We start from the raw sequence: 17088 nt of genomic DNA on the forward strand, positions 1-17088 counted from the left end.
AAAAATATTTCAAAGATCGTGTTTTAATAATAAAACATAATATTGAATGCTTTTGGGGAATAGTAAATTATACTAACATCTTTACGTCAATGTTTATATAATTAATTGTTGCTTTTTTTCAAATCTCCTTCTAATTGAGTATGGCTGGTTCACAAATAAAATTTGTTTTAATAATAATATGACGTTTTGCACAGAATTTTTTACTCGAAACTGTTAAACATCTTGTTTAATTAAGAAAATACTATTTTAAGGATAATTTATTTCAAAATTATATTTGTTGAAATCATTTAAAAAATAGTTTATATATTCATCCTATATACTGCGAGAAAAATGATTAGAAATCTTCAGCAAAAAACAATAATTAATTCTTTAAATAATTATATAATGTTTTAAAGAAATTCACTACTCCCAGAAAAAGACCAACTCTCACTATTCATTTAGTGAATACAATTATCTTTACAATTTTTTAGGAATAAATAATTGTTTGAACAAGCTAAATTTATTCAAAAAATAAGATATGGTTTAAAAAGTTGAGGGAAACATTTAAATTGTCAGTCAGTAATTATTTTATGAAAAACGTAATCACGGTTTCATTGTATAGACACACAAAAGAAATATTTCCTTTCGGATAAAGATTTAAAAAAGGCAGAATATTATAGGTAAAACAGTCATTTCTTATAAAAAATATTTCTCATGTATGCCCACCATAAAAAATTGTCACTATTAATGATAATCACATTTAGAATTATTATTATGTATTAAACAATAATTAAGTTAAAATTTTTTGAATTTACATTATCGGAAAATATTTTTATTTCTTGGATTATTTTGCGTAATGTTATAAATGAAAGTTGAAAATCTTAGTCATTGTTGATAGGTCAGAAAGGTTTTGGAAAACTTTGTCCAAATGAAGAAGTCATATTTTATTTAAAACATAAATGTTTCTTCAGTAGCAGTAGCGAATTGAATAAATAGACATTTTTTGAATTCAAGAAATTTATTTATTGTTGCAAGCTGATGTCATCAACAGTTACTTATGAAATGCTGACCTATTTTGGGTACCAAAAATACGATATTTTAGGTTAACATTTTTTTCACTTAATTTATTTGCGTGAAGCACTGTCATTCAAAATGACTACACTGAAACTCTTTAGGACTGATTGTTTTTTGCCCAAGGGAGTTTCCTTTATTTCAGCTCGGTTCATTTCGGAAACAGCACCGCTGTACATATTTATTTTTGCTCGTCTCGAAGGCTGCGTTCCTGTATATAATCCTCGTAACCTTCTTTGATCACGTTCCACTATTGCAAGGACATCGCCATTGGATGTTGTTAAAACATTTTGCGTTTCAGTTGGCATGGGTAAAAGGACATTACCGTCTCCTCTCATTGTGATTGGTTTGTTGACGGGAAAAGTGTAGTTATGTATTTCAAATGACCGATTCCGATTTGAGTTGGGAATAAGCCGAACAGACTGAAGACTATATCCAAGTAGGGAAAAATTGGGGAGATAATTACGCCTGACAGGAGGAGATCTAGACCTAGCACGAAGGGAAGTACCTATAGGGGGAGATCTCGCAGGAGAATGGCGTATGTTAGGAGAATTGGAAGGACCAGAACGCGGTACATGAGGAACAGGACCATCATTAGGTGAGCGCTCTAACTCAGAACTCCACTCTGCAACAAGAAAAAGGAGGATTACGTTTTTCTTGAAGTATGTAATGGTATGTCGAACTCTTAAGTTTAAGAGTTCTTAGAACACTTCTAGACTCAGTACTGCAAGTTAACCCAGTTTTACTTTATTTTATTATTATTCTTATTATTATACAAGAGGAAAGGGAAACATCAACAGACATGGGCCTTCGTAAGAAAAGGGCCCTTGCAGTCGGTATGGAGTTACGTATAGGGGCAACTTCGGAAAACAGTTTTTTAAGAAAAACGGATCAAAACTTGGCGAGTGCCACAATCATCCACGTTATATTTTGTCATCAAAAATAAAATATTCCAACTTACAGTTACTATCTGGAAATAAATATAGTAGCAAATAATTCATTTTAGGTCCCAGTATCATCCCCCACTAAAACCCAAGAATAATAATTTTAACCTCGACTTCGATTTCCTAAACTAGAACCGGCATTTGTTTGTGTGGCACGCAGGGTATCATATTGAAAAAAACTTCATAAGCTGCCCTTTTCGCAAAATTAATACTTTGGAAATCACCGTTTATCTTTAATTCTCAGTTTAGTCGATTGCTTTTACAGGCAACAGTTACCAGGAAGCATCCTTAAAACGAGAATAATCTGCCTTCCTTCTATGTTTAAAAGTTCATTAGTCCTCTTAGCACATGCAGCCAGCGCATCTGCTTTCACATTCCCTTTAATATCTTTATTGCCGAGAACCCAGATGAGACTAACCCACGTTTCAACAGGACCCTTTAAAAGATCTTATGGGTAACGATAGACTATTATAGCGCTGTTTTAATCACAGTGCTAGGCTTCTTCTCATATTATAGCACCTGTTTCCAAAAAGTCTTTACAAGCGTCTGTGTACTGAACGAGATCTTCTAGTGAAAATAATTAATTCCCTCTGCCTTTATCATGCCATTCTTTCCTCTTAAGCTAGCTAACATAGTAGGGTAAGAACTATTAGAATACCTATGATATATTATATTTCCACAATTTGCCTTACGAAAATGTGCATTTGCGGGATTTCGAAAACAGACTTATCAGCTAGTTTAGGTGTTATAATTATCGGATCGGTGATCGATAATCTGAAAACCCTTCGGGAGCTTTCCAGTTGCGTAATAGAACTAACTTGTGCAGTCCATGACAATCATATTTCCCAAGTTTTCCAGATCCCAAGTTTTCCCCACTATACATCTGCAGCACAAAAAGCTACTTCAGCTTTTTCACTATTGTATTAACATAAAGTTCTATATAAAAGTCTCGACACCATTGTTCAAGCTATGTTTACGGTTGGCTTAATGAGTTCCACTACGGTTCCCTGATGCTCCCCTATAACCAGGATCGTCAGGTCATTTACATATGCTTGAAGTTAAAACGCCCGATTTCCTTATAGCAATAATCATTACTGTGTATAAATGCAATATTGATTAGTAATAATCAATATTGTGCAGTCAGCACTCTGAAAGACCAAGCGACTGATGTGGCTAAAACGCTTTTCATATTACATCGGGACAGTCGATATAAGGTTCTAATATGTTTCTCAATTTTTTCCGTCAGCAACGCAGGCAAAATGCAAATATCTCTAGGAATCCCTTTATAAATGGCAGACTTATGACTAGCGCAGTTTCAAGTTCAAATGGAACAAGTGTACATTACTATTTAACCTATGCAACAATATTTTCAAATTCCCAGGGACTCAGCACATGTTGCACATTAATCATTTTGAAGTGTAATTGTAATAAATATCACTTTAATCAATGCTGTTGAGGGCAACACTACCACAGATTGGTATGAAAAAATTATTAGTTTACGAAGAACACAATATCTTTCTTTCAACTGTTTTGCTGACGTAAGTAAGATTTATGTCAAATATACTATTTTTTGCACATTGTAAAATGCGTTATTTATATTAAGTTAGTTTGATTAAGAATAACTTATGAGCCCGAAATGTGTTTATACCTTATCGTACATAAAGTCAAATAAAGTTTGTAATAGTTACTCGTGTCGATAGCAGGTCTATACTTTTTTAAGAAGCTAAAGCATAAATAATATTGTAATATTTTCATGGAGATAAATCACGCACACCTAATTTAGGTCTGGTCTGGTTAAGAAAGTTTTTCGAATTGCTGTCGACACGAGAAATAAGTATATGAAAAATCACGCCATAGTCGTTAAGTTAATTATGTTTTCAAAATTTTGTTAAAGAATAGCTTTGCGTGAAATTCCATGTTTGTTCAAGAAAGTTTGTGTTCAAACAAAATAACTTTTATAGAGAAATTAAATTTTAGAGCTTGACATGTAATGAATGTTGTAGGTTCAATATTTGAAGCGAACTCGTATGAAAATTTGGCAATTTGAAATTTGACTATATATGGAAAAAGTCATGGTAAAGCTAATCATAAAACTAATTGCTAACACTTGATGGATGAAGCAAAGCTTGAACATTTAACTGTAAGTAAAATGATTATGTGTTTCCATAAACCATTAGCGACCTATAATGACGAAACCTTGATGAAATATAAATGTTATCAAAAATTATAGGGCAAAGTAGTCGATCAGTAGTTGAAATATTAAAAATTGAATATTGAACTATTTGTTAAACTGAATTATTGCTGTTTAAAATAATAATAAATCAAAAAGCTAAAAGATCTAGATGGGTCACTTTGACTCTTAGTGCTCGGTAAAAAAGAACGGAGACCTAGAAGCCGTAGCTGTGTGCTCAGGGTAACATAAGGTCTTGTTTCTACCTCGAAAAATCAAAGAGTTTTCCATTTTAAGGAGGTTGAAGAATTTTCACGTGTACGGTTAGATGCACATGTTCATGCATGCTGCACCGATAACACACACACACTCATAAGCTGGCCAGCACACGTATTCACTCTACAAAGCTCATACTTCCAACCCTACGCACTATACATGTATGCTTTTGGTATTAGTAACCTGGCCGTGGCCGCTAGGCACAGCAAACAAAGGATCAATTTTCTTGTAGAGAATTTTGCTCCAGCGATTATTTCACTCTTGAGATCATAATGATTTTCCATTCGGATCAATTTGATCTCATTTTTTGGTTCATTTGTCAGACTAAACAAAGTGGCCGCCAATTCTTGGCGCCGGTGTCATAACGTCATAACCCAAAAATGGTATCTAACCGCACGCAAGTGACAACTACACTAAACAGGTGATATTTCCTTATGTCAGATTTTGTTAGTTTTTAACTTTTCAAGTACACCGCACGATCAGAAACCATAAAAAGCTTGGATATGAGCTAAAGTATTGTGAGCACGTCAGCCATCTTGGTTTGACATCATACATGATCTGGAATCAGATTATTATAATCTCAAAAGTCGATCATTCACTTCGGCCAATCAAAATACTCTTGAATTCCGTATCATTTTTGTTGCATATCAAAATGATATTGATTTCGGTATCATTTTGAACACTTTTTTTACTGTGAGCTGCGAGAACAAACCTCGAGATTTTACACGTGCTTAAGCGCACGAATTAGTATGAAACATTCAAAAATGAATGAAAAGAAATAGAACAAAAGAAGGAACTTTGGAAGGGATGAAGAGTTGCCGATTAAATAAAACTAAGGCAAGAACAAGGGTCGGGACTTTTTGCTCTCTGATCTTTAAATAGTAAGGTACGTTTATGATTTATCGCTTACTTATTGGTACTTAGTTGTTTTAGAGTCTGTCCGTTTAAATTGTTTTAAAATTTAGTCTACGAGTTTAATCTTCACCAATGTATTATCGTTCACTGTATTAAATATAAATTTTATAATTAAATATGTCAAATTTTGATTTTATTTCAGAAAATTTAATGTTGAGTCTATTTTGTTTCATTTCTTAATCCCAGAGCTTGTTTTTAAAAACTGTTTCAAGTTTGAAGCACTTTATAGCGAACAAACACCCAGATTGATTACGCCTAAGGAGAAGTGAATATCAAAATAATTTTTATAGAAGACATGTCTATAAATCATTCATTTACAATCATAAAATCAAACACGGGTATTATTTAAATTCGGATGATATCAAGATCCTTTATCATGATAGAAATAAAAGAGATTTTATAGATCTGCCATTTATATCGAGAAAGAGTACAAAAACTATGAAGTTAAGAAAGGTTCTTTCTAGATATGATAAATTTTGGGTTGAGTTTAATAATTGGATAAGTTGATCATTTGCTTTTGGTTATAAAATCTACTATAAGACTTCCTGATTTGGCATTTACATGCAAATAAATTTTCATTAATAAACAAAAATGCATTAAATGCATTTTAATTAATATAGATTTCTATTCTTCTTCCCTTCTTCACCCTAATTCCTCTCCAATGAGCCTGAAAGGAGATAGATGCAAATATCATTTTGATTTGCAGAATTTTTTGTGTTTTGATTTCGATACATAAAATGGTATATAAGAAAGCAGATTCCATTTAGAGCTTAAATGAAATTAATCATTTTTTTTTTAAGTTTACGTAGAAAAATAATTGCCGAGCAGTTATTGAGCGTAAGGATTATGAAATTGTTACAATTCTTGCTTTGATCTTAATTAATAATTTTGCACGGGTTAAGCAGAGCGTAGGCCTAAAAGGAAATAATGAGTTTGCCAAACAGCCATTTTTGACAAAAAGTTCTGGTTTCATCCATCAAAAAAGGTTTTTCAGAAATAAAAATTTCCATTTTCCAACAAAACTAGATGAACTAAGAAAAAATGTGTTTAAGGAAACCTGGTTATCCCAAGAAGATCTTTAACTTTACATACAAGCGTAGAGAGACATATAGTTTTAGTTTTAATCATGACGAATTTTTTTTCAAATTAAAAATTTCATTTTGCAGAAAAACTATGCGACATATGAAAAACCGATTGCAAGAAAATGTATTCATCCAATAAATGTCTTGATTCGTAATCAGCGGTCCCGAAGGCATTCAGTGGGAATTTTTGAACTAAACCCGTAGACTTGTTTACTTTTGGCCAAAATTTATGTTTGCCTTTCCAAACGTGGAGCGACGCGATGCGACGCCACGTATAAAGATGGTCGGTACCCGATTCATACGAAGGGAGACATATGGAAATTTCCACTCGACCTTAAACACAACGTACATTCTGATTTTGAAATCCTTACGAATTCTGTTTCAATCTGAAAACTTTTTAAATTCCATTTTCTATCACCCAAACATTCTGAATTTTTACCAAATCAATTCGTCTTAAAGTCTTTTTTACTCGTGATAAATGCAAATAAGCTTTGCAACAAAATATCCATTGCAAAAGAATGCAGATGGAATCTCATAACATCTAATTTGCCTATTGCTCACAAAAATGTACTCAAAACTATAGTTATATTCAAAAATTATATTTACCAACAGAAACGAGGATAACCGCCAAAGATATAACAGGAATATAAGAAATCTTCATATTTGAAAAAAAACAGGTACAAATTATTACTTTGTTAATAAAGAACCTGAATAATGCTTCTACTGAAGAATATTCTGACGCTTTCTAGATTATGTAATATTTTCTGTATTCACTATCTCGTGGATAATAAGCGTCAAGCTGGTCGTTCTTGGATGTTTACATTTCATTAGTCAGTTCCAGAAACAAATTCTATCTTAAATACGTTAAAAGTGATATCACCATTACACGATCTTTTAGGTTTTCGAAAAATCTAGTTCTTACATAATAAATTTGCTTAGTGTAGATCATTATCTACAGTTTTAGCAGCTTATTTCATGTCCTTTTTAAACGATATAAGTATTTTTTGTACAAACGAATCTTTGAACTTGAAAACGAAATTTAACTCTTTTCTAAAATTAAAAGACACTATTTTTGCTTTTGGGGAATGGTGCGTAAGCTAAATAGCAAGATGTCATTTTTGCCCTCAAGAGCATTGAGCAACGGAAGCGAAACGTAATTTTTAATATGTAAAAAAATAAATATTAGGCTTTGATATCATGAAGGTTCAAAGAACAGAAGGGCCCTTTCTATGGTCGCACGTCCTAAGAAAAAGGCGAAGGTAGTTTAGAAAATAGTTACAAAGAGGAAGACCATTGCGCAGATTATGTCAGGCTGCTGCTACCTGACAAATTGTTTGTTTGTGGGTACCTTAGTCACTTATCAGCCCTATGCGGACTTTGTCAGTATACAGTGGTGAAATTAATAGGTTTAATTCAAAGTATACAAAGTTTATCAGAAATAAGAACCGTTAGATACTTATAATTTTGTACAGTAAAAACTTACATTTACCTTTCGCGGCTTGAAAGGAGAAGAGAGGTGTTTTCTTGTCGATTGGATCTCCGTACAGTGTGTAGATCAGCAGCGGAACTCTATAGGATGTTTGTTGAAGTTACTTTGAAATAGGATTATTAACTTAGTGAACCTACACACAATCAATTTTCAGTATGTGGTAGGACGCTACTCGGTCATAAACAGCTACCGAATCCACCCTTGTGTTATTTTTTTACGAACGTATAACACAGAAAACTTTATTCGAAATAGACTCACTTTACGACGACCAAAAGTCTTCCTTCAAAATCAGGCGTAAAACGCGTTTTTGTGAAAGCGATTCTTTGGTTCGTCTCGTTTCCACGTAGGTATTAGTTTAACCCAGTAATTGAAATTACTTGATTGTAGACGTCTGGCAAGATAAATTGTTTCTAGTGTCCTCTTGTGAATTTAAATTTTCATCCATTTTGTATTTTTCTTTTAAAAGTTGACATCCGAAACGTCAAAATTCAAAACAAGTAGATGACGAGACGATATGACACTATTAAAATAAAAGGTTCACCAAGTAGGATATATCGAAAAACCTTTTTAGAGCCGAGTGAAATATATTGAGGTAACCGGTTTTCTCGGTTCGAATATCAAACTATACACGGCAAAGACAAATCGTTGTTATTTTTGTAATTTTTAATATTTTTTTGAAATTGTGAAATATTTTTTGTTTATTTACTAGAGAAAAATGATACACGTTAATTTTATAACATTTTAATCAAAACTGAACGTTGCGCGACAATTGGAAGCTATTCAATACTCGTCTCTTGATCCTGCTGGAGTAAAAATTGTATATACTAATTCTTATTCTGCATTTCTAGTTGGAAGATTTTGAATAAGATATTTTTTGACTATATACACGCCTTTCACTTGTATCCTGCGTTGAACTTTGTTAGGCGACGATTGTTTTACATATGCTATTAAATTATAATATAAATTTGCACATATGAATATCCTTATATTCCACATTTATATATTTGAATTTACCGTTGGTATTGTTATTCTTAAATATATTAGAGTTATGAGTAAATTCAAAGGGTCATAACATATATGTGAATATATAAATACAAAAATAACAAGAAGATACCTGATTACATAATTATTGATATTATTATACGGTAGGACAGGGCAATGTAAACATACGATGGCGTCCATATGTAAAGGGTCTTTGCGGCCGGTATGTTGTCACGTATAGGGGCAACTTCGGAAAACCATATTTCCTTCAGAAATAAAATATACCAACCTAGAGTTACTATTCGGATATAAATATATTCCCACGTACTTTACTTTAGGTCCTGGTATCATCCCCCAATTAAACCCAAGAATAATAATTTTGACCTTGACTTCTATCTAAAGTAGAACCAGCATTTGTTCCTGCGGCACTCCAATGTATCATATTTACAAAGAACCTTAAAAGCTGCCTTTTCACGAAAATAATACTTTTGAAGTCAAGGGTTTTCTTGAATTCTCATGTTAGTCAATTGTTTTTACAGTCAAATGTTACCAGGAAGCATACTTAAACGACATTAATATGCCTTCTTTCCATGTTTAAATGTTCATTGGTCTTCTTGACACATGCAACTAGTGCGTCTGCTTTCACACTACATTTTAATATCTTAATTGACGGGAACTCAAATCAGACTAACCCAAGTATAATCATAATCAGACTAACCCAGTACCCTAAAAAAAATCTTAAGGATAACGCTAGGCTAGTCTAGGGCTCTTGTAATTTTAGCCCTAGGCTTATTTTCATATATTATTGCCTCTTTTCCCAAAAGTCTTACACTTTCGCTGCCGCAATCTTGCTTACGGAAAGGTGCAATCGGTGATCGCTAAGCAGAAAACCCTTTTGATGCTTTCCAATTGTATAAAGGACTAACTTGTACAGTCCATGACATGCAGATCATAAATGCATATTGAATTATGTATCTTATTGTCATTGCATATAACTAGTAAGTAATCCTGGGTTTTAGGTCCCAGGTTTTTCCCACTGCACATTAAGAGACTCAAAAATCCATCTCGGTTTTTTCACCATTTTATGAATATAGAGTTGTAAATAACGGACATGGTACTATTTCCTGTCTACGTTTAAGGTTAGCTTCATGAGTTACGCTAAGGTGCCCTCATGATTCCTTATTACCAGGACCGCCGGGTCATTTGCAACGACTTGCAGTTAAAACACCCGATTTGTCTAAAATACGAAGCATGTTATCAATAACAAGCGACAGCAGTATTCGCTACAGAAAATAATACAGATATTCGGAAGGCATCTGTTGCTTCTAACATTCCAGATTTTTCAACGGACAAAGGGCAACCATAAACAAAAAATAATTGAACATCTAGTACTCAGAGAAACTTGCGATGCTCCAAGGCTTGATTGGTTAATATCTTCAGAACATAATGTGGGTGGATTCATTTTGATTTTCTTGATCGTCCTGTATCTTCTATTGAAGCCAATCTAACATCTATAAGATCTGCACATCGATCTATAGATCAGGCCAACACAGCTTACCATACCATACCGTTAGTAGAGGAAGATTGCTGTCAGGAGTTACCCATGAGCCTTCTAATAACTGTGGTGTATGAATCTTGTATGAAGATTAGAGACTAGGATTCAAACTTAGTCTTTTAAGGTTAAGCATTAAACTATTGTATTCAAATTTTCATTTGACAGTGATAGTAGCGCTCCGTAAATCTGTTTTCCAATCAGAGTCGAACGGGCCTCATTTTTTCGTCTGTAAATGGGACTCTTTTCATAGGTGTCATCAATACATCAAGTTGCTCAAATACCTGCGAAAAGACTTTAATATTTTGATTTTTAAAGGAACCGAGTCACGACTTTGCTCCAAACTGTAGAAACTGGTGCTGGACTAAGTATGTTGAATATTACATAATTGTCGCGAGACTTCTGAACATTGAGTAACCTGACCCACGAAAGTCAAAACCTAATTTTAGTCGATAATAAAAGTCATATATATTGAACATTTCTGACAGGGAACTGTTTGTACAGATTGATTCTTCTCTTAACTTACCGACGGCGAACTCATTATTCAATACAGCGTATGAATTCAATTAAATAATTTGTGGCGCAAGATTGCTTTCATAACTTAACATTATTACAAAGAGTCACTATTGTCATCGTTAATACAGCATATTGATTAGTTATAATCAGCACAAGCGACTAATGTGGCTAAAACTCTGTTCATAATACAGCTGGGCAGTCGATACAAAGTTCTAATATGTTTGTCTATTTATTCTGTAAACAACGCAACCAAAATGCAAATATCATTAGGAATTCCCATAGCAATGACAGGTATATGAATATCAAACTTTTGAGTTAACATGACACAAGGAAACAATACTATTTAACACTATCCAAGAATATTATCAAATATTGAGGACTCAGCACATGTTGAACATGAATCTTTTTAAAGTATAATAATAATAATAATAATAATATATATGACTTTCATTTAAAGCTGTCAAGGGCAATCTTAACCACGATTGGTATGAAAAAATGGTTTGTTTACAAAGAACACATTATCTTCCTTTGAACTGTATAGAGTTTAAAGAAGTTTATAGAGCACAAACTCCAACTTTACTTCAGGCTAAGTAGAAGTGAACTTAAAAATAATTTTCATGAAAAGTCATATATATATATATATAATTAAAAATTTGTCATAAGGACAACCGCAGGATTTCGCCGGGAGCGGGTGCTAATCTAAAAAATTGCATCCGCTTCCAGCGAAATCGCGGTAAAATTTCAGCCACAACCACGTCTTACAACCGTGAGATAGGTGGTTGCAGTCTGTAAAGGAATCAATACGACAATCCAGCAAAAGCCTCGTGCACCCTAAGAACACGGAGCGACCCAAAGACAACCGCCTTCTGCATTTTTCCCGCAAGTGTTCTAGCATATTTGTTGACACGCAGGGATGCTTTTTAGGCCATTAGCAAGTGAAAGCTTGGCACCTCCATGATCGCCGATGACAAGGACGATCAGTTTAACAGAATATTCCTGGTACAATCGTTGCAACTCCCTTATAAGGTCTCGATACCTCTCTTTCTTTTCATTTTCCTTGGCTATGATGTTTTTGTCAGCTGGTGCCGAAAATTCGATAACGAACATGGTTCGCTTCTCGAAGTCAAGAAGAACCAAGTCAGGCCTCGAGTGAGCATTTAGAGGAGCGATATTAAGGTGAATGCCGCAGGAGTGACAGAGATGGTAATGAAGCACTCTTAGTGCCGCATTGTGCCTTTGAATGTAGGTCGTTCCCGCGTGAGATGGACAACTAGATAGTATGTGAGCTAAATGCTCGGGGTGCGCATGGCACGCCATGCAGCTATCATCGGGAATGTCTTGACTCAAGATGTGGCGACGGTATGTTAAAGTGGAAATGACACCGTCTTGGCATGCAAAAATAGAACCCTCTGTACCAGACTTCAATCCGCGCGATTTAAGGAAAGCAAACGTTAGCTCACAAGACATTGACTGATCCTTCACATTTTTGTGGAAGATACCGTGCATCCTCTTATCGAGGAGCTGTTCACGAAAGTTTTTCTCTTGTGCTTTTTTAATCCGGGCTCTCAGGAGTGACTACTCGAGATAGATAAGATTTGAAGCATTTTGCTCACCCCTAATACTGAAGTCAAGTCCGAGTGTTTCAGCAGCTTCCTTTCTGCTTTGTACAGAAATGCTCCTTTGCCCACTTTTTCGTGATTCCTGACCATTTTAAGAAGAGGGTCTCTTCCATTTGCAACTCTATGTGCTGTACCCAGAATAATCCTGTTGTCAAGACATTCAAGACTCAATAATCCGCGACCCCCTTGACGGCGTGAAATGTACAGTCGCGGAACGGAAGACTTGAGATGCATGCATTTTTTCATGTGCATAACCTTTCTTGTCCCGATATCAATAGATCTGAGTTCGTTTTTCGTCCATGGAACTACTCCAAATGAAGAGAGTAGTACCGGGAAGGCAAGGATGTTCGTTGCAGATACTTTGTTCCTCGCCGACAGTTCGGAAGACCAAATCTGTCGGATGAGACGTTTGTATCTGCTTCGGAGTGTATCCTTTATAGATGTCACATCCTGAATGCGGCTCTGTGGCACGCCCAGGTATGCATAAGTCTCTCCAGGGCAAAGGTGTCGTATGGTGCTTCTATCAACGAGCTCAGGATCTTCAGGGATGCCATTAAGTTTCAACGCTTCAAATAAACCTTGGCGCATTTGTCTAACCCAAATTCCATTCCAATTTCCTTAGTATATCGTTCGACAATCCCCAGAGCTAGATGCAGTTTCTCTCTGTTTTTAGTATAGATCGAAAGCTTTCCGATAATCAATCAATGCCATCGATAGGTCACGCTGGTAGAATGCTGCATCTTTGCAGACACATCTATCGATGAGCAGGTTCGTCCGACATCCGGCTACGCCTTTCTTTGAGCCTCGTTGTTCATACATTTCTTGCCACACAGGTTCAATTGCCCGAACAATCCTATCATTTAGGATAGCTGTGAATATCTTATAAAGCGTGTTCAGACAAGTTATTGTCCTGTAGTTTTTCAGGTCAGATAAGTTGCCTATTTTCGCCAGGAGTTGTGCGCCCTTCCACCAACCACTCTGGAATCGGCTCTTCCACCTATAAATATGAGGTGAAAATACGGGCCAAATGCTGATGGGTTGAAGAAAACTTCTTCCACCAGAAGATTTTGATACAATCTGGTCCCGGTGCGGAATAGTTCTTCATCTCTCTTAATACTTTTTTCACCTCCTCGGTAGTGATGGGTGGGCATTCTTTATCAGGTGTTACGAAGGCAACACATAACTCCTTGAAGCTATTTATATTTTCTGAGTCTTCGTCCCGTCTATGCTGAACTTCGTAGACTTCTCTCCAAAATACTTCGACCTCCTCTCGTTTGGGTGGGTGTTCGACAGTAACTGGAGGGTCTTGGAAGAGTCGAGATGGGTCAGAGAGAAACTGTTGATTTTCTCTGACCCACCTCTTCCTCCGCTCAAGACTTCTCTTAGCGTCAGATTATATACGTATTCTGATAAAAAAGAGATATTTCGGGTTTCACTCGTATAAAAAACTACGAATTGTTTGCCGACGTTTCGTAAACATTGCATTTCACATCTTCAGGGCTGACCTGAAACTGAGGAATCAGGTCATGATGTTCTTAGGTATACTTTCTACGATGCCTGTGATTGGCCAGAGCACCCCACCGTGGGGACTGGTCGAACTTGATTGGCCAATCAAGTCTTTTTTAAAAATCCGGGAGAACGGAAAGCCCAATCCGATTGGTATTATATCCATTGTCCCTATTGATGTTATTAGGGTGTTTTAATATTTCGATTGCTTCTCTATGTTTTCTTGGAAATTTGTTGTGTGCTTTCGCAATGACTGTTGTTTCATCAAATAAAATGTTATGACCTGTTTCGATATGATGTTCAGCTAGTGCTGATTGCGTGAATTGTTTTAGCCTGACCTTACTTTCATGTTCCTTCACACGTTGGCTCACCGCTCTCCCGGTTTCTCCAATATGGACTTTGCAACAAGAACAAGGGATTTTATATACTCCTGGATCACTGAAGGGTGCCTTTTTATCTTTAGGGTTATTTAGTAGTTGTCCTATTTTAGCAGGGGGTTTACATATGGTTTGGATGTTGTGTTTGTTGAGAATTCTTCCTATTTGTTCTGTGACACCTTGGATGTAGGGTAGAGTGGTGGTAATTTTTCTCTCTCTTTCTTTCGTAGGTTGTGTTGACTTGCTTTTTTGAGTGTGTTTTATAATTGATTTATCAATTTGTTTGTTTGTGTAATCGTTCTGTATTAGCATTTGTTAAACGTTTTGTAATTCCTTTTGTAAGCTATCTTTGTCAGTTATGGAGTCAGCTCTGTATACAAAGGAGTTGATGACCGATTGTTTTTGAGATGGGTGATGGTGGGAGGAGGCATGTTAGTATCTGTTTGTAAGCGTGGGTTTCCTGTAAACTTCATGTCCTAATGTGTTATCAGATTTTTTGTAAACTAATGCGTCCAAGAAAGGCAATTTTCCGTTTTGTTCTATTTCCATGGTGAACTGGATATTAGGATGTAATTGATTGATAAAATCAAAAAACTTATTTAGTTTATCTCGTCCATGTCGCCAGATGAGAAATGTGTCATCAACGTAACGGAACCAAAATTCTGGTTTAAGTTTGGCTTGGTTAAAGATTTTAGTTTCTAGATGTTCCATAAAAACATTGGCTATTACAGGTGAGATAGGGGATCCCATTGCTGACCCTGAGGTTTGTTCGTGGAATTAGTTATTGAACGAGAAGTAAGTATTATTGAGACATTGTTCTATCAAAGGTATAAGCTCGGAAGAAAAGTTTCTGAAAGATTTAATAATATTAATTGTATCTGAGATTGGCACTTTTGTAAAAAGAGATACTATGTCGAAACTCACTATGATGTCTTGGGGTTGAATGTGAATCTGTTGTATCTTTTTTATAAAGTCAAATGAGTTTTGGACATGAGTGATGGAGTTTCCTGTAAAAGGATTTAGTTTTGCAGCGAGAAAACGTGCTAGGTTGTAAGTTGGTGAGTTTATTGCGCTGACGATCGGTCTGAGTGGAATGTTTTCCTTGTGGATTTTTGGGAGCCCGTAAAGTTTTGGAGAGATAAGATTAGTGGGAATTAAGTTGGATATTGTTTGGCTGTCAAGTTGAGAGTCTTTGAGAAGAGTCTTTGTTTTACTGACTATTGTTTTTGTGGGGTCCTTTTTAAGTTTTTTGTATGTATAGTCAGTTGGAAGGTCCATGATTTCGTTGTTATAGTCTTCTTTATTCATTATTACTGTTGTGCTGCCTTTGTCTGCGGGTAATATTATAATATTTTTATTTTGCGCCCCACGGTGGAGCGCTCTGTCTAATCATAGGCATCGTAGAAAGTATACCTAAGAACATCATGACCTGACTCCTCAGTTTCAGGTCAGCCCTGAAGATGTGAACTGCAATGTTCACGAAACGTCGGCAAACAATTCGTAGTTTTTTACACGAGTGAAACCCGAAATATCTCTTTTTATCAAAATGAATCATCGTGAAAGCATAAAATCTAGTATACGTATTGTTTTAACAATATGCTGCCTGATGGTCAGATGTGATGTAGTCAATCACACATTGAATGCGGGACGCGTACTGTCTTGCCCAGCCTATCTTTATGGCAATTTGATGCATTCGTCTTTTGGTCTTATGATCAGCCGTTGGTTTTGTTTCACGGGTAGCATCGGCCAAAGCTCTCGCTGCATTATACACACAATAATTGATAGCCCAGAGGTCAGATTCACCATAATAATGTCCACGAAGCTTGTCATCCATTTCAGCCAGATCTTCAGGCTTGAGGGAAACCTTGGTGTTGATGTTTCTATGGGTTGTAAAGCATCGCTCTTCATCTATTGGTTGCCTGCCCGCGGTTGGTCTTAGTGTCGCCTCTCTTTCTTTGTTGCCAGCTTGTTCTAACTGTGGTAGAGTAGGCGTTCCGCTTACATAGCCCCTTTTACGAACTAATTCAGCATGGTTTCGCCGACGTTACTGCGAAAAGTGCGATAGCTCCGGGTGTTTCTCGCACTACAGAGCATGCAGCCGTGCCATGTAACCCCGTGCAAGGGCGGCACTCGCATCATAGCACTCTAGCAAGTCGTGATTCAGTTGCTCCGTCCACCCAAAGGTCGCGGGATCCCGCCGAACCATTGCATTGAATCCATTTTCATTAGCTCCCCCAGCCTCAGATTGGTCGGCATTGTTGGCCGACCTATTGTCGGGAGCCCTGCGCGTTTTTTTGTTTTGAACCGCACTTACTACAACTATGTTTGGTGTTGTCATTGTTATTCCCACGAGAAGCTAGGGAAAGGGGTTCGTCCATCCTTGTAGAGCCCCGCATGCAAGGATAAGGCTACGTACTCTGAGAAATCGCCCGGTATCCCAGAGTCACCATTCTATACACCTCACCCAGGTGCGATTCAGCTTTCGGCACGGTTTTCACACATCCGCTTGGGGGTGAATTCCTTCAGAACCACCCCTGGATAATTGTCCGCGACTGCCTATTTATTTTTGTCACCATATTCAGCAGAAACCCTTGGTACAGGGACCCTCTAT

This window comes from Belonocnema kinseyi, chromosome 2 (genome assembly GCF_010883055.1).
Source record: "Belonocnema kinseyi isolate 2016_QV_RU_SX_M_011 chromosome 2, B_treatae_v1, whole genome shotgun sequence".
In the NCBI taxonomy this organism is placed as follows: domain Eukaryota; kingdom Metazoa; phylum Arthropoda; class Insecta; order Hymenoptera; family Cynipidae; genus Belonocnema; species Belonocnema kinseyi.